General features: G+C 43.8%; 1 pseudogene; it reads left to right on the forward strand.

Annotated features, from left to right (window-relative positions):
• Positions 1-558: 558 nt before the first annotated feature.
• Positions 559-9,067, forward strand: LOC139420530 (stonustoxin subunit beta-like; annotated as a pseudogene).
• Positions 9,068-17,677: the final 8,610 nt, after the last annotated feature.

Genomic DNA, 17,677 nt, shown 5'->3' on the forward strand with positions numbered 1-17,677 from the left:
AGAGCAGTCAGGTCATGGCTCATCCCCAACCCCGTGAAAGCTATCCAGCAATTCCTGGGGTTCACCAACCATTTCCGGAGGTTCATCTGGGGCTTCATCATGGTGGTTGCACCTCTTACCTCCCTGCTGAGAGGAGGTCCCCAGCGGCTTCGTTGGACGGCAGAGGTGGAGAGGACGTTTGAGATGCTGAAGGTACTCTTCACCACTGCTCCTGTGCTGGCATATCCCGACCCCTCACTCCCCTTCATCGTCGAGGTGGATGCTTCCTGAAGTAGGAGTCGGGGAAGTGCTGTCCCTGCGCCTTCTAATCCAAGGAACCGGGAACTCTTGGCGGTCAAGAAGGCTCTGAAGGCGTAGAGACACTGGTTTGAGGGGTCCAAACATCCTTTCCTGGTGTGGACGAACCACCGCAACCTGGAGTACATTAGGGCAGTGAAGAGGCTTAAACCCAAGACAAGCCAGACGCGCTCTATTCTTCCCCAGGTTCCAATTCATATTTCCTATTGGCCAGGCTCGAAAAACGTGAATGTGGATGCCCTGTCTCACCTCTATGACGCAATGGAGAAGCAGGGAGGGGAGACCCCCATCATCCCTCCGTTCCGTATCATTGTGCCAGTGGTATGGGACGTGAACACGTATGGAACCGTACGGAACCCTGCACAATGCCCGGAGAACCGCGCCTACATACCCACGGGTGTGCGGACCGCCTCCGTACCTGGGCGCACATGGCGCCAGTGTTGGGTAATCCTGGGATAGGCCATACTATCATCTGCCTGATTGATAAGTACTGGTGGCCCACGTCAGGTGTCTCTTCCTGCTCCATCGGTGCCTAGTCTAAGACACCCAGACACTTCCCTTATGGAAAGCTCCTTCCGTTGCCGGTTCCACAATGAACCTGGTACGCACAGAATTCCCTTCGCCATTCCTCAGCTAACCTCATTCCTTTCTAGTGGGTGTTGGGGTATCAGCCGGCCCTGGCACCTTGGCATCCGAGCCAGACCGAGGCCCCTGCGGTGGATGAGTGGTTTCAGCACGCTGAAGAGATCTGGAACGCTGTGCACACTTGTCTGCAGCGGCCCGGCAGCCACCGCAGTAGGGTGTCTGTATTCTCTCCAGGTGACCAGGTCTGACTCTACATCCGGGACCTGCTCCTCCGCCTGCCCTGCCGGAAGCTGAGCCCGTGGTTTGTGGGGCCATTTAAAGTCCTGAGGAGGGTTAATGAGGTAACATAACATTTGCAACTCCCTGCTGATTACATCATTAACCCAACTTTTCATGCGTCTCTCCTCACGCTGAGTCTGGACCCCACCTCCTCCTCTGGACATCGAGGGAGGTCCGGCATACTTTTATTTATTTTTTACCTTTATTTAACCAGGCAAGTCAGTTAAGAACAAATTCTTATTTTCAATGACGGCCTAGGAACAGTGAGTTAACTGCCTGTTCAGGGGCAGAACGACAGATTTGTACCTTGTCAGCTCGGGGATTTGAACTTGCAACCTTCTGGCTACCAGCCCAATGCTCTAACCACTAGGCTACCCTGCCGCCCCACCCATACTTGGTCAGTGAAGTCCTTGATTCGAGGCATCGGGTGGGGTGTCTCCAGTACCTCATCGACTGGGAGGGGTACGGCCCAGAGGAGCGGTTCTGGGTTCCTGCAATGGCAATCCTGGTCGCTTCGCTGACCAGAGATTTTCAACGTCGGCTCATGGACCGACCCGCACCTCGTCCCGGTGTCGTCCCACTGCTGGTACAGTGCGTTGGGGGTACTGTCATGGATTCCCCAGGAACTGCTGCTCATTCAGCTTACCAGCTCCTGAGGTCTATGTCACCTGCCTTCTAGGTGTCACTGCCTTCTAGGCTGGTTTAATGTTATATATGCCTACTATATACAGACTGGTTTAATGTAATATATGCCTACTATATACAGACTGGTTTAATGTTATATATGCCTACTATATACAGACTGGTTTAATGTTATATATGCCTACTATATACAGGCCAACACTGGAATGTCAATCAACCCTGCTGCCAGTGAACCAAGTCAGGCAAATGCCTGTGAATCTTAAGTGTGGCACAGACAGCTCCAGTGAACATGATGAATGGCCCTGTGCTGAGCTGCGTTCCACTGCTGTCACAGTTTGCCAGTTGGATGGCTGACCTGATGAACTAATAGGAACAGACAAAGTCTGGATTGTGGCTGTTAGCTACACTACAGCACAGCACAAATGTTGGTTAGGAGTTATAAAATATTCTACTCACATGTTCATCTCTTCAGGGGTACTGAATGGAGGGTAAACACAGAATTGATTACACCATGCACTACTTACTACCTACTGTCAACGCTGGTGAGCATCAATGCATTTTTTTTAAGGGTATCAATCAGGTATTAAGAGGATCTTTCTATGTTTTCAAGGAGGAAGATAAAAAAAGATGGACACTGTCCTTATGCGACCACCAGTAGACAACTTTCTACGATGAGATTGTTTGCTCTGCTGTGCTTCTCTCGTGATCAGCTGCTGTGTTCACATACAGTAGTGCGTCTCTTCAGAAATATGTACAACCCTTCCCTTCACATAAAGTCTACACATAATGGCTTGTTCCCATCTTTTGGCCACTGTGCTTCTAAGTTTGTTCAAAGCTCTGAAAAGACATCTGTGAAATTCAACACTGCTCCAGCCTTTACACTTTCTTACCAGCTGTACTACCCTCATGAAAAAGTAATACTGAATTACTACACGAAGCCTATTGGTGCAGTAGTGACTATGTAGAGAGTTGTAGGGACTGTGTAGTGAATATGTAGTTTATGCCCTACTCAAGACACACAAGTAGAGTTGTGTAGTGCTCAGCAGGAAAACAGTAGTGTTTCCATTAGTAATCAGGTAGAGATTTTTACTACTTGATGTTGATAGTAAATAAGCAGGCACAACACTACAGTCAGACAACACTACAGTCAGACAACACTACAGCCACTCAACACTACAGCCAGACAACACTACAGCCACTCAACACTACAGCCAGATAACACCAGAAGAAGTTGGTCGTTGTTAGCTAGCTACTGTTTTTGACCATCAGGAATGTAATCATGGTGATCTTCCATCCATCATCAGGTGTTTCATAGCCCTTATGATGGCACCATCTATACGTTTAACTTTCCTTAATGTTTCATGAATATAAGTACTTTCAGATTGTTCAGCCATGTAACCTCGGCAAAAAAAGAAACGTGTCCCTTTTTCAGGACTGTCTTTCAAAGATCATTTGTAAAAATCCAAACAACTTCACAGATCTTCATTGTAAAGGGTCTAAACACTGTTTCCCATGCTTGTTCCATGAACCATAAACAATTAATGACCATGCACCTGTGGAACGGTTGTTAAGACACTAACATCTTACAGACTGTAGGCAATTAAGGTCACAGTTATGAAAACTTAGGACACTAAAGAGGCCGTTCTACTGCCTCTGAAAAACACCAAAAGAAAGAAGCCCGGGGTCCCTGCTCATCCGCGTGAACGTACCTTAGGCATGCTGCAAGGAGGCATGAGGAATGCAGATGTGGCCTAGGCAATTCATTGCTATGTCCGTACTGTGAGACGCCTAAGACAGCGCTACAGGGAGACAGAACGGACAGCTGATCGTCCTCGCAGTGGCAGACCATGTGTAACAACACCTGCACAGGATCGGTACATCCAAACATCACACCTGCGGGACAGGTACAGGATGGCAACAACAACTGCCCGAGTTACACCAGGAACGCACAATCCCTCCATCAGTGCTCAGACTGTCCGCAATAGGCTGAGAGAGGCTGGACTGAAGGCTTGTAGGCCTGTTGTAAGGCAGGTCCTCACCAGACATCACCGGCAACAACATTGCCTATTGGCACAAACCCACCGTCGCTGGACCAGACAGGACAGGCAATAAGTGCTCTTCACTGACGAGTCGCGATTTTGTCTCACCAGGGGTGATGGTCGGATTCGCGTTTATTTTCGAAGGAATGAGCGTTACACCAAGGCCTGTACTCTGGAGTGGGATCGATTTGGAGTTGGAGGGTCCATCATGGTCTGGGGCAGTGTGTCACAGCATCATCGGACTGACCTTGTTGTCATTGCAGGCAATCTCAACGCTGTGCGTTACAGGGAAGACATCCTCCTCCCTCATGTGGTACCCTTCCTACAGGCTCATCCTAACATGACCCTCCAGCATGACAATGCCACCAGCCATACTACTCATTCTGTGCGTAATTTCCTGCAAGACAGGAATGTCAGTGTTCTGCCATGGCCAGCGAAGAACCTCGATCTCAATCCCATTGAGAACGTCTGGGACCTGTTGGATCGGAGGATGAGGGCTAGGGCCATTCCCCCCAGAAATGTCTATGAACTTGCCTTTGGTGGAAGAGTGGGCTAACATCTTACAGCAAGAACTGGCAAATCTGGTGCAGTCCATGAGGAGGAGATGCACTGCGGTACTTAATGCAACTAGTGGCCACACCAGATACTGACTGTTACTTTTGATTTTGACCCCCCCTTTGTTCAGGGACACATTATTCAATTTCTGTTAGTCACATGTGGGTGGCAGGGTAGCCTAGTGGTTAGAGGGTTGGACTAGTAACCGGAAGGTTGCAAGTTCAAACCCCTGAGCTGACAAATCTGTCGTTCTGCCCCTGCACAGGCAGTTAACCCACTGTTCCTTGAAAATAAGAATTTGTTCTTAACTGACTTGCCTAGTTAAATAAAGGTAAAATAAATAAAAATACCTGTGTAACTTGTTCAGTTTATGTCTCAGTTGTTGAATCTTGTTATGTTCATACAAATATTTAAACGTTAAGTTTGCTGAAAATAAACGCAGTAGATAGTGAGAGGAAGTTTATTTTTTTGCTGAGTATATAAGACAAAACAGTCTTGGGTTAACAGCCTAGCTGTTTTCTAACCTCATTGAAATGTAGCTATGTAGCCTTTGTTTTCCTCATGCTAGCTAATACTGTAAGTATCTGTGTTTGTATGCAAATATACAGTACAGTAGGTTCATATTGGTATACTTACCCATTCTACTTAGCTCTTTTGACCTGTAGTCAAGGAGGCCCTCGACGTATGAAGATTGGAGGATTAACGTTGTTAATCAAATATTTTTCAGCACCCAAAGAATATTCTGCAGTTACACACAACAGCTGAAATAGAGGGAAAAGGCAGTTAAGTGCATTTCACACTGCAGCAAAACGTAATCCCCTATGGAGAGGAGTGCATCACTGAGGAACTGCTGATTCATGGCCATTGGTTTGTAAGAGAACAACCTGAATGTTTGCAGACATATCTGCACCTCATCAGATATGTTGTTATGTGCCCAAGTCAATAGGCTTTTCATAACTTTCCCACGCTATATTTGTTCGTTATAATGTTGTCAACATGTTGTGTTGGTAACAATCATAATACAAACATAATTACCTGTGTGTTCTACAGTATATACAAACCTCCCTCCCTCCACTCTCTACCCTCTATCTTCTAAACTAAAGAGCGACTGAACGCATCGATTCCTCATCTGTTTCTCTGTTGCTCATTAAAGATGCACTTTGCAGAAATCGCTCCGCCATTTTCTGGTTGCTATAATTCTAATAGTTTGCCTAATTTCATGTTATGTGACAAAACAAGCAAGTATAGAGTAGATAATCATTGTACCATATAAACCTATGTGAAACATATTTTCCATAACCAAAAATATTGTATTTTCAGCTGTTCGAAGCTGGTGTACAAAACTGAAAATAAAAGACGGGGAAGCATAGAAATAGCGCATATGCTGTAGAATAGATCTAATGGTTCTTAGACTTGCTTTCAATGAGAATAACAGATCTATATCTTACATTCCTATGTGACTTTGGTCAGGTTGCTGAAAAAGTTGCAAATTGCAGATTTAAGAAAAACGAGATTTCAGTCTTGGGGGTGTGATTCAAATTGGGAGTTATTGATGTTTGTCCCCCATGAGACGGCATAGTTAAAAGATAGTATTAATTCCTCAAAATTGTCAGAATGAATCTAAGATAAAGTCATTTTGATGTTTTTGCAGAGGTTTTAGTTGTGCAATTTTACATATTGTTAAGGTATTTGGTGCAGTATTTCTCAAGTAAAAAAATATGTTGGACCGAATCAAATCAAATTCGAACAGTGAAATGTTTACAGTTGAAGTCAAAAGTTTACATACACTTAGGTTGGAGTCATTAAAACTCATTAAACCACTCCACAAATAACTTGTTAACAAACTATAGTTTTGGCAAGTCGGTTAGGACATCTACTTTGTGCATGACACAAGGCATTTTTCCAACAATTGTTTACAGACAGATTATTTCACTTACAATTCCAGTGGGTCAAAAGTTTACATACACTAAGTTGACTGTGCCTTTAAACAGCTTATAAAATTCCAGAAGATGATGTCATGGCTTTAGAAGCTTCTGATAGGCTTACTGACATAATTTGAGTCAATTGGAAGTGTAACTGTGGATGTATTTCAAGGCCTACTTCCAAACTCAGTGCCTCTTTGCTTGACATCATGGGAAAATCAAAATAAATCAGCCAAGACCTCAGAAAGAAAATTGTAGACCTCCACAAGTCTGGTTCATCCTTGGGAGCAATTTCCAAATGCCTAAAGGTACCATGTTCATCTGTACAAACAATATTACGCAAGTATAAACACCATGGGACCACACAGCCATCATACCGCTCAGGAAGGAGACGCGTTCTGTCTCCTAGAGATGAACGTACTTTGGTGCGAAAAGTGCAAATCAATCCCAGAACAACAGCAAAGGACCTTGTGAAGATCCTGGAGGAAACTGGTAAAAATAACTATATCCACAGTTAAACGGGTCCTATATCGACATAACCTGAAAGGCCACTCAGCAAGGAAGAAGCCACTGCTCCAAAACCGCCATAAAAAAAAGCCAGACTACGATTTGAAACTGCACATGGGGACAAAGATCATCCTTTTTTTATCCTCTGGTCTGATGAAACAAAAATAGAACTGTTTGGCCATAATGACCATCATTATGTTTGGAGGAAAAAGGGGGAGGCTTGCAAGCCGAAGAACACCATCCCAACCGTGAAGCACGGGGGTGGCAGCATCATGTTGTGGGTGTGCTTTGCTGCAGGAGGGACTGATGCACTTCACAAAATAGATGACGTCATGAGATAGGAAAATTATGTGGATATATTGAAGCAACATCTCAAGACTTCAGTCAGGAAGTCGCACATGGGTACTCCAAATGAACAATGACCCCAAGCATACTTCCAAAGTTGAGGCAAAATGGCTTAAGGACAAGAAAGTCAAGGTATTGGAGTGGCCATCACAAAGCCCTGACCTCAATCCTATAGAACGTTTGTGGGCAGAACTGAAAAAGTGTGTGCGAGCAAGGTCTACAAATCTGATTCAGTTACACCAACTCTGTCAGGAGGAATGGGCCAAAATTCACCCAACTTATTGAGGGAAGCTTGTGGAAGGCTACCCGAGACATTTGGCACAAGTTAAACAATTTAAAGGCAATGCTACCAAATACTAATTGAGTGTACATAAACTTCTTACCCACTGGAAATGTGATGAAAGAAATAAAAGCTGAAATAAATAATTCTCTCTACTATTATTCTGACATTTCACATTCTTAAAATAAAGTGGTGATCCTAACTGAATAATGATGAGTGAGAAGGTCACAGAGGAACAAATATCATGCACCCCAAAAAAATGCACATTAATTTAGAAGTGTTCAGAAACAAGTGACTCCAAAATGGAATGATACATTATTGTCCATTTAGTTCCTATTGGGCAAAACATAATCTGAAACACAACCAAAACAAACTGCAAATGCATCCAACAAGTTTGTAGAGTTACTAGCTTGATGTAGTCATTGCGTGCTAGGAATATGTGACCAAATACTAAACTTTTGACTACTCTAATAGACAATAAGTAAATTTGTCCAAATACTTAAGAAAGAAAAACGTATTCAAATGCATGGACTACATACATAAAGTGCTTTAATTTCTTGATCTCAAATCCAAAATGCTGGAGTATAGAGCCAAATTCATACACTTTAGCTTCAGAGGGGAGCACATCTGGTCACTGATATAACTAATTACTAAAACTAATGACCTAAACCTCTTTCAACCACTGACCCCTTTGACTTTTTGTAATGTTTATGTCATGATCAGTATTGAACAGTGATATTTGATTTCCTGTGTCTGCATAGTGACAAAAGTCCACTTTGTTACACCTGAGCCCCATTATCCGCCGTCATTTGGGAGGACTCAGTCTGGACTGTCATTTGGAGGACTGGCATCACGTAGGAATGACATCACCTGTCAGGAGACAAGGCCAGAACCCAAGACCAGAGAGGAGTTCTTAGAATGTGAGTAAAGGACACACTGTGCATATGCATACACATAGACGCACGCACGCACGCACGCACGCACGCACGCACGCACGCACGCACGCACACACACACACACACACACACACACCTAGATGCACAAATACATTTCACTAGTTGTTTATTTATCCTCAGATTCCTGCCAGCTCACATTGGATCCCAACACAGCATAGAAAGAGCTGTGTCTGTCTGAGGGGAACAGAAAGGTGACATGGAGTAATAAGTTCCAGTCCTATCCTGACCATCCAGACAGATTTACCAACTGCCACCAGGTGTTGTGTAGAGAGGGTCTGTCTGGAGTCTGCTACTGGGAGGTAGAGTGGAGTGGGAAATGGGTTAATATAGCTGTCTCATATAAAGGCATCCGTAGGAGGGGACCTGATGAGTGGTTTAGAAAAAGTCCTCAGGCCTGGTGTTTGAGGTGTGGTATCTCTAGATCCTTCTTCTATCACAATCGTAAACAGACTGTCATAACTGTCCCCTGCTCCAGCAGACTAGGAGTGTACCTGGACCACAGGACAGGAACTCTGTCTTTCTACAGTGTCTCTGACACAATGACCCTCCTCCACAGAGTCCAGACCACATTCAATCAGCCCCTCTATCCTGTTTTTATATCTTTCATGGATTTGTGAAAATACTGACACCGACACAGTGATTCACTTTGATAAGAATACAGACAGGCTGTACATGACATGTTCAAGTAAGATTTTAAAATCACTGATCCATATTTAACATGATCCCTTCACAGAACAGCGCAAACTGGCTCTAACCAGAGTTGAAAGAGGAGTGGGAGGCCCCAGTGCACAACTGAACAAAAGGACAAGTATATTAGTTTGAGAAACAGACAGCTGAGAAACAGGCAGCTTCATTATATAGTACCCACAAAACACAAGTCTCAACGGCAACAGTAAAGAGGCGACTCCAGGATGCTGGCCTTCTAGGCAGATGGGTGGGAGGCTTCAGGGGGTGTAGCCGTGGGGCTAGCGGAGAGGTCCAGGGCAATTTCAAAGCCCCCAGGAAGACTTCCGGGGCAGGAAAAGCTGACTACAGGCAATGAGTGTGGCAGAATGGTTTCGAGCCCACAATGGCACCAGTAGACCAGTCAATCGAGGGATTGTGTCGCTGGAGCCAAGATAATCCCAATACCACGGGAACCTGCGGAGACTCAATAAAAATTGTCCTTAAGACCCACCAGAGTACTCATTCCTACAAATGAGCTAGGTCTCCTGAAGGGACAGGTAGACACATAACGACTGGCAGCACCGCAAAACAGACAACTCTGGGTGTTAAGTCTGCGTACGCATTTGGCTGTAGACCGCCTAGCCCTACCGAGCTGCATCGGCTCGGGAAGAGGTAAATCAACAGTCTTCGGAGGCTCTTGGAGGAACTTGGGTAAGCTCAAATTTTCTCGGGGACTTCCGGAGTTCATCAGATGCAGGGTGGGATCATTGAGTGAGCGATTGGGACATCTTCTCCCTCCTACATTCCCGTAGACGTCCATTGATCCGGATGGTTAAGGCAATGAGTGATTCGAGATCCGTCGGTAGTTCCTGGGCTGCAAGCGCGTTCTTTACTTCCTCCGATAATCATCGCAAGAGCGTGTTGAACAGCGCTTCCAGGTTCCAGGCACCCTACGCTGCTAGTGTGCGGAACTCCACCGCATAGTCTGCCACACTGAGGGAATCCTGCCGAAGCTGGATTAACTTCCGGGCAGCCTCTCTCCCGGACACCGGAGCCTCAAACTTCATTCACCTCCACCACGAAACCCTCCAGACTGAGGCATACGGCTGATTATTGTTCTCAAACAGCCACAGCCCAGGCGAGGGCCCTCCCGGACATCAGCGTGATGAAGTACGCTATCTTAGAGCGGTCCGAGGGGAAGGAGGAGGGCTGCAGCTCCATGACGAGGGAACACTGAGCGAGAAACGCCCGACTCAAAGCGCTCCAGGGGAGGTAAGTGGGGTTCCCAGGAAACCGGGGTGACGACTCTGCTACCAGCCTGGTTACTGAGGGGCTGGGAGGTTACCGTCGTGGTAGGCTGCCTAGTACACAGCCCACAGATTTGCTCCCGCAATGTTTCCAATGCTAGTTTGTGACGTTAGGCCACGTCCTGGAACCCTTCCATCAGACCACGAAGCAACTCCTCGTGCTTACCAATGGTGGCTCCTTGGGAGGAGATGGCATTGCGGAGCTGGTCCAATTCTGCTGGGTCAAGCATGGCGAGTTAATGTATGACCCAGGTGCAGACAGTGTTAAAGAAATACAAGTTTATACTTTAAACGGGGGCAGGCAAAAGACGGGTCAAGGCTGGCAGAGGTCAATAATTCAGAGATGGTATTATTATTTAGGCACCAGAACAGCAGGCGGGCTCAGGGTCAGGTCAGACAGAGGTGTGTAAATCAGATTAGAGGCAAAGGTACAGGACGGCAGGAGGGCTCAGGGTCAGGGCAGGCAGGAAAGGTAAAACATTGGAAACTAGAAAACAGGGACAATAGCAAAGACAGGAGCAAGGGAAACCACTGGTAGATTTGACAAAGAAAATGAACTTGCAAAGCAACTCCTTGTTTCTTCAAGTAGAAAACACAGGTGTAAGTACTCGGGGGATAATGGGGAAGATGGGCAACACCTGTAGGGGGGTGGAGACAAGCACAAGGACAGGTGGGACAGATCAGGGCGTGACAAATGGCACATACATTAAAAAGCTAAGCCCCACTACCCCATTTGACATATAGCAACAAAAGTCTCTACTGTGTTTGTGAAAAGCTAAGAATTTCGTCAAAAGATGACAGAGAAAATGTACATTTTGTAAAGACCAAAGTAAATGTTCCCACACCACACCCAACTAAACCCAAACTACTTAACTTCTCTGTTATCCATCAAATTGATACTGATTGTGGAGCTGAAGGAAGGTTTACTCTGAAACATGTTGATATTTTCAAAAACATGGAAATAGGATGCAATTCTGTTAACAGTTATTTAAATGTATGCTAATATTTTCGGACCAATGCCTCATGGGTCCAATATTAAATATTTGAATTCTGAGTTAGAAGCCATTGTTGCTGCTTGCACATATATTTCAGTTCAGATTTGTGTTGAATGTTTAGTCCACCAGATGGCAAACTATACCTAGTTTACAATAATATAGTATGGCAGGCAGAGCACTCCAGTTACAATGTTTTTGTGTCAATCAAGGATTTAAACCTAATCTCATCTCTCATAATTTAAAGGTAATGATATACATTTACATTGGATTATCAGTTAGGGACATGCATACAACATGCAGAGTAGAGTGCTACTATAATTTGAGGACAGTAAGATACAGCAGATACTGTAGCCTAATTTAAAAAAGATTAGTGGTTTAAACTCATACAAGTATTTGGGAGTATGGCTAGATGGTACACTGTCCTTCTCTCAGCACATATCAAAACTGCAGGCTAAAGTTAAATCTAGACTTGGTTTCCTCTATCGTAATTGCTTCTCTTTCAAACCCAGCTGCCAAATGAACCCTGATTCAGATGACCCTCCTACCCATGCTAGATTACGGAGACGTAATTTATAGATCGACAGGTAAGGGGGCTCTCGAGCGTCTAGATGTTTTTTTACCATTCGGCCATACGGTTTGCCACCAATACTCCTTATAGGATACATCACGGCACTCAATATTCTGCAAACTGCTTATCTCTGTAATACTAGTTGCAAAACCCACTGTTTGATGCTAATTTATAAACCCCTCTTAGGCCTCACCCCCCCCCCCCCCCCCTATCTGAGATATCTACTGCAGCCCTCATCCTCCACATACAACACCCGCTCACACATCCCTGGGTCGCTAGTCTTTTCAGTTCGCTGCAGCTAACGACTGGAACGAGCTACAACAAACCCTCAAACTGGACAGTTTTATTTTAATCTCTTCATTCGAAGACTCAATCATGGACACTCTTACTGACAGTTGTGGCTGCTTTGCGTGATATATTGTTGTCTCTACCTTCTTGTCCTTTGTGCTGCTGTCCAATAATTGCCCAATAATGTTTATACCCTGTTTTGTGCTGCTACCCTGTTTTGTGCTGCTGCCATGCTGTGTTGCTATCATGTTGTTGTCATGTTGTGTTGCTACCATGCTGTGTTGTCATGTGTTGCTGCCTTGCTATGTTGTTGTCTTAGGTGTCTCTTTATGTAGTGTCTCTTGTCGTGATGTGTGTTTTATCCTATGTTTATTGGCGAATGTGTTTTTAATCCCAGCAGGAGGCCTTTTGCCTTTTGCTAGGCCGTCATTGTAAATAAGAATGTGTTCTTAACTGACTTTTGGTAGGCCGTCATTGTAAATAAGAATGTGTTCTTAACTGACTTTTGGTAGGCCGTCATTGTAAATAAGAATGTGTTCTTAACTGACTTTTGGTAGGCCGTCATTGTAAATAAGAATGTGTTCTTAACTGACTTTTGGTAGGCCGTCATTGTAAATAAGAATGTGTTCTTAACTGACTTTTGGTAGGCCGTCATTGTAAATAAGAATGTGTTCTTAACTGACTTTTGGTAGGCCGTCATTGTAAATAAGAATGTGTTCTTAACTGACTTTTGGTAGGCCGTCATTGTAAATAAGAATGTGTTCTTAACTGACTTGCTTAATTAAATTAAATAAAAAAACGGATTAGTATTTATAAGTGATTCTTGGAAAAATATATATAATGGTAGCTGTTCTTTTTATGAACTTGAAGGTACTTTTATTGACACCTGTGAAGATAATAGAGTGTGTTTTCAAATGGATGTTTAGAAGAGACAAATATCCACTTGTCAATGTTATGAAATGGCTCTCCAATGTACAGATGGCTGAAAAACTGAAAAGATGTCTACTGATTTGCAAGCACCCACTGACACTTAATGAGTTAAATCTTTATACGACATCCTTCTGAACTTACTAACTGCATGGCTTGGTCTCTTGGTCTCCTATGTGAATAAGTCCCATTAATTAAATGTGAGGTACAACGCTGGAGATGAGAAGCAGGTACAGGGAGTGAACATTTAATTAACCACGGACATGGAACAGGACAGGACAGCATCTGGACAGGAACACACAACGACATGTATGTTGACACAGGGATCTAACCAAAGAAACAGACAGACATAGGAGGGGCAACAAACAAATTAAAGTTGTCCAGGTGAGTCCAAAGATGCCCTGCTATGCATGATGGTGACCAGTGATGAAGTGCAGGGGCACATAATGATGGTGACAGGTGTGTGCAATGAAGGCAGTCTGGCGCCCTCGAGTGCCAGAGAGGGAGAGCAGAAGTAGGCGTGACATTAAACTAATCAAACCAGCATTTCAGAAATGCACCATGGTGAAAAATATTAATAATTTTAATTGAACGGTGCATTCCATGTTAGGACGATATGATTGTATCTGAAGTGAAATAGTGAAATAATGAGTGAAAGGGCTAGGTGAGGGGCTAGGTAGGGGCTAGGTGAGGGGCTAGGTGGGGGCTAGGTGAGGGGCTAGGTGAGGGGCTAGGTGGGGGGATAGGTGAGGGGCTAGGTAGGGGCTAGGTGAGGGGCTAGGTGAGGGGCTAGGTGGAGGCTAGGTGAGGGGCTAGGTGATCAATGCGTAAAAAGCTTGTTGGATATTATACCCTCATGATGGCAAACGAGAATCCTTGTGACAGTCACTTTGTTGTCGATGGGAATTTCAAGCAGACAACATTTCTCCAACTAATGGCTTTAAGGACCCCTCCACACCCAACATACCCAAAGTATTTGCACGGAGGTCCCAACCTACCGACGTGGGCGAGGACACCCACTCTCCTTTCTCACACAGGATTCCGCAACCGGATCCACATGCCAGGCACCACAGGGTCCTGCGTGAGGCGGGGGGACGAGACTGAAAGAATGTATCAGCGGGACTTTGCAGAGATGTCGGGGCAGTTGCATTATATGCCCAGCACGGCACAGAGAAGGTTTACTGCTGTAATAGATGTTGGGGTCAGATTGTGGCTTTCTTTGAGTTTGGAGGGACAATGTGCGTGGAGAGCCGTCAACTGGGAGATGACGTCCCAGGTGGACAACATCGCTCATTGCAGAACTTGATCCAGGAGAATGGTGGTGGGGTCTGTTAATAAATCATTCTACATTTCGTCAGCCTCTATCGACCCATCAAACCTTTGCATCAGTTGCAAATCTCTGCCATTTGACCACTGTGTTCCTAAATGTACTATGTTTGTTCAAAGCTGTGAAATGAATACATTCCTGTGATATTCACCACCTCTCCAGCCTGGGATTTGCAGGTACTTTCTTACCAGTTTAAATAAAGGGAATAGGCCGTTACTGTATGTGCATTGCCCAGTGTAGCAAAATGTAATCCCCTATGGAGAGGGGTGCATCACTGAGGAACGTCTGATTCATTGCAATTGGTTTGTAAGAGAAGAGTTTGAATGTTTTCAGACATATCTGCACGTCATTAGATATGTGGTTATGTTCCCAAGTCAATAGGCTTTTAATAACTTTCCCACACAATATTTGTACGTTAAATTGTTGCCAAAGACTCGATCGTAATTCAACAAATAAATGCAAAAAAGAAGTCTCCCTCCCTTCTCCAACCTCTATCTTCTAATCTAATCTGTATCTCTGTTGCTCATTATGAAAAACAATATTTCAGTCTTGGGGTTGTGGTTCGATGTAGGTGATGTACTGATGTTTGTCCCTCATGCGACACCATAGGAACGAAACTTCCTCAAAATTGTCAGAATTAATCTAAGACAACTTTAAAAAATCTGTCATTAATTGACATTTTTGCAGAGAAGGTTTGTGCAAATGTACATCTAGCTAAGATGTTTGGTGCAGTATTTCTCACATAAAAAAATATGCTATGTGTTGTCTTATGTAAGCAGTCAGATCCACTGTGGCTGATGGGCAGGTCTGTCTCACTGTCTGTGTTCTGCGGTAGGATTGGATGGCGCTCCATCACAGCAGCTGTGTATATATTCTGTGTTAGTGGGCAAGTAAGCATTGTCTTAATCAAAACCCAACCCACAAGTTAATAATGACAAACAGTTTTGGACAAAATTGACATTATTAACAAAATTATCCTAGTACACTTTTTGACACTAGAATAAATGTTTCGGACAAATATCGATGACGCATAGGCCGTTTTCAGAGAAGTTGTTTATTGCCTTCAGTTGCACTTTAAATGTAACAGCACACTTGACACGATGAGCTGAGTAAGGCACTCTACTAATCTTGGCCTTTTGCATACTCATTATGTTCTCAGGACTCCGGTTCACATACTCCAGAGTCTCCCACTGTTCATCCATCCTGTGCTATGTACTTGGAGGTGTGGTATGTGTCCATTGGGGAGTGTTGTATCGAATCAAATAAAATACAATTTTAGTCGTGCAACAGGTTTAGACTAACAGTGAAATGCAACAATGGTGTGGGAGTGGGAGAAGGCGTGACACCAACAATGCAGAGTGAAAGAAAATAGAGAAATAATAGAAAAGTAATAACACGTAATAATTAAAGTAATAGTAAATACACAATGAGTACCGATGACTTGGCTATATACACGGGGTACCAGTACTGAGTTGATGGGCAGGGGTACTAGGTAATTGAGGTTGATATGTACACTACTGTTCAAAAGTTGGGGGTCACTTAGAAATGTCCTTGTTTTTGAAACAAAAACAAATATTTTGTCCATTAAAATAACATCAAATTGATCATAAATACAGTGTCGACATTGTTAATGTTGTAAATGACTTTTGTAGCTGGAAATGGCAGATTTTTAATGGAACATGAACAATGTGTACAATGTATTTCTGATCAATTTTATGTTATTTTAATGGACAAAAAATTTGCTTTTCTTTCAATAACAAGAACATTTCTAAGTGACCCCAAACTTTGGAACGGTAGTGTACATGTAACTAGGAATAAAGTGACTAGGCAACAGGATAGATAGCATCGGCGTAAGTAATGAGTCACAAAAAGGGTCAATGCAGATAGTTAAATAGTTAACCAATAGCTACCTAGACTAACTATTTAGCAGTCGTATGGTTTGGGGGTGGAAGCTGTTAAGGGTCCTTTTGGTTTCAGACTTGGTGCATTGGTACCGCTTGCTGTGTGGTAGCAGAGAGGACAGTCTGTGACTTGGATGTATCCAGTGCATGGCACACATGCCATAAATGGAACTTCTACAAGCACCTCTGTCCAACCACAATGCTCTTCCTGCAATACACACACAAACAGGAAATGTATCCACATGTACCCACTCAATGTAGGCCTACATTCCATGAGACTTTGTAAAGAACATGAACCTGGATGAACATGAACCTGTTCATCCACTTGTCCTTCAGACAAGGAGGTGCCTGAACATGGTATTGTGTTGTTTGATGCAAAAAAAAAAAAAAAAAAAAAAATGCATTATTAATCCCATACCATTATTACAGAGAATCAGACAAATTATGCTATGCTCTACCTATTGGTTGGCTAATTTGAGCCCGTCTCAAAATACAACACGGCCCCTTTAAGACATAAAAAAGCTCATTACCTTACTCACTTTTCAAAAATGGCTAGAAATGTTCATGCTCAAGGACAGAAATACATAAAATGTTTAAAAAGGCGCACGTAGCCTGCATATCAATGCATAGACACAAACGATCTAGGTCAAATAGAGGAGAGGCATTGTGCTGTGAGCTGTTGCTTTATCTATTTTTTGAAACCAGGTTTGCTGTTTATTTGAGCAATATGTGATGGAAGGAAGTTCATGCAATAAGGGCTCTATATAACACTGTACGCCTGTGTTCATTCCCACATTCCTGACTACAATAAGCTATAACTGGGCTAATAACTCATTACCTAGCAAAGAATATGAAAACATTTGAACAAGGGGCTACATTCAACTCTCTCTTTGATCTCAAAACAAGCACTTAATAATCATGACCACTAAGTCTTGCATAGTTATATTTGTTTTGGTATGTTGCATTGAAAGTGTCTAATATGGTGTTGATTCGGTCACAATTCCCACAGCAAAGGGAAACGTTGATAGTGTTAACTAACAGGGAAATGTCTAGAAAGTTGAGTGAAATTCAATGTCATGCTTCTCTGAGCAGGCTGATATTTCTTCTGCGTGGCAGTGCTTGGGCTTAGAGGGAACTTTGGTGATGGAGTCAAAAAAGTGCAAAAAGGGTCCATGTCTGGGTAGCTATTTAGTTAACTATTTAACAGTCTTATGGCTAGGGGGTAGAAGCTGTTCAGCTGTTCAGGGTACTGAGGCGATGTTGAAGCGACTTGGTGCGTCGGTACCACTTT

The sequence above is a fragment of the Oncorhynchus clarkii genome, chromosome 11 (assembly GCF_045791955.1).
Source record: "Oncorhynchus clarkii lewisi isolate Uvic-CL-2024 chromosome 11, UVic_Ocla_1.0, whole genome shotgun sequence".
NCBI lineage: Eukaryota > Metazoa > Chordata > Actinopteri > Salmoniformes > Salmonidae > Oncorhynchus > Oncorhynchus clarkii.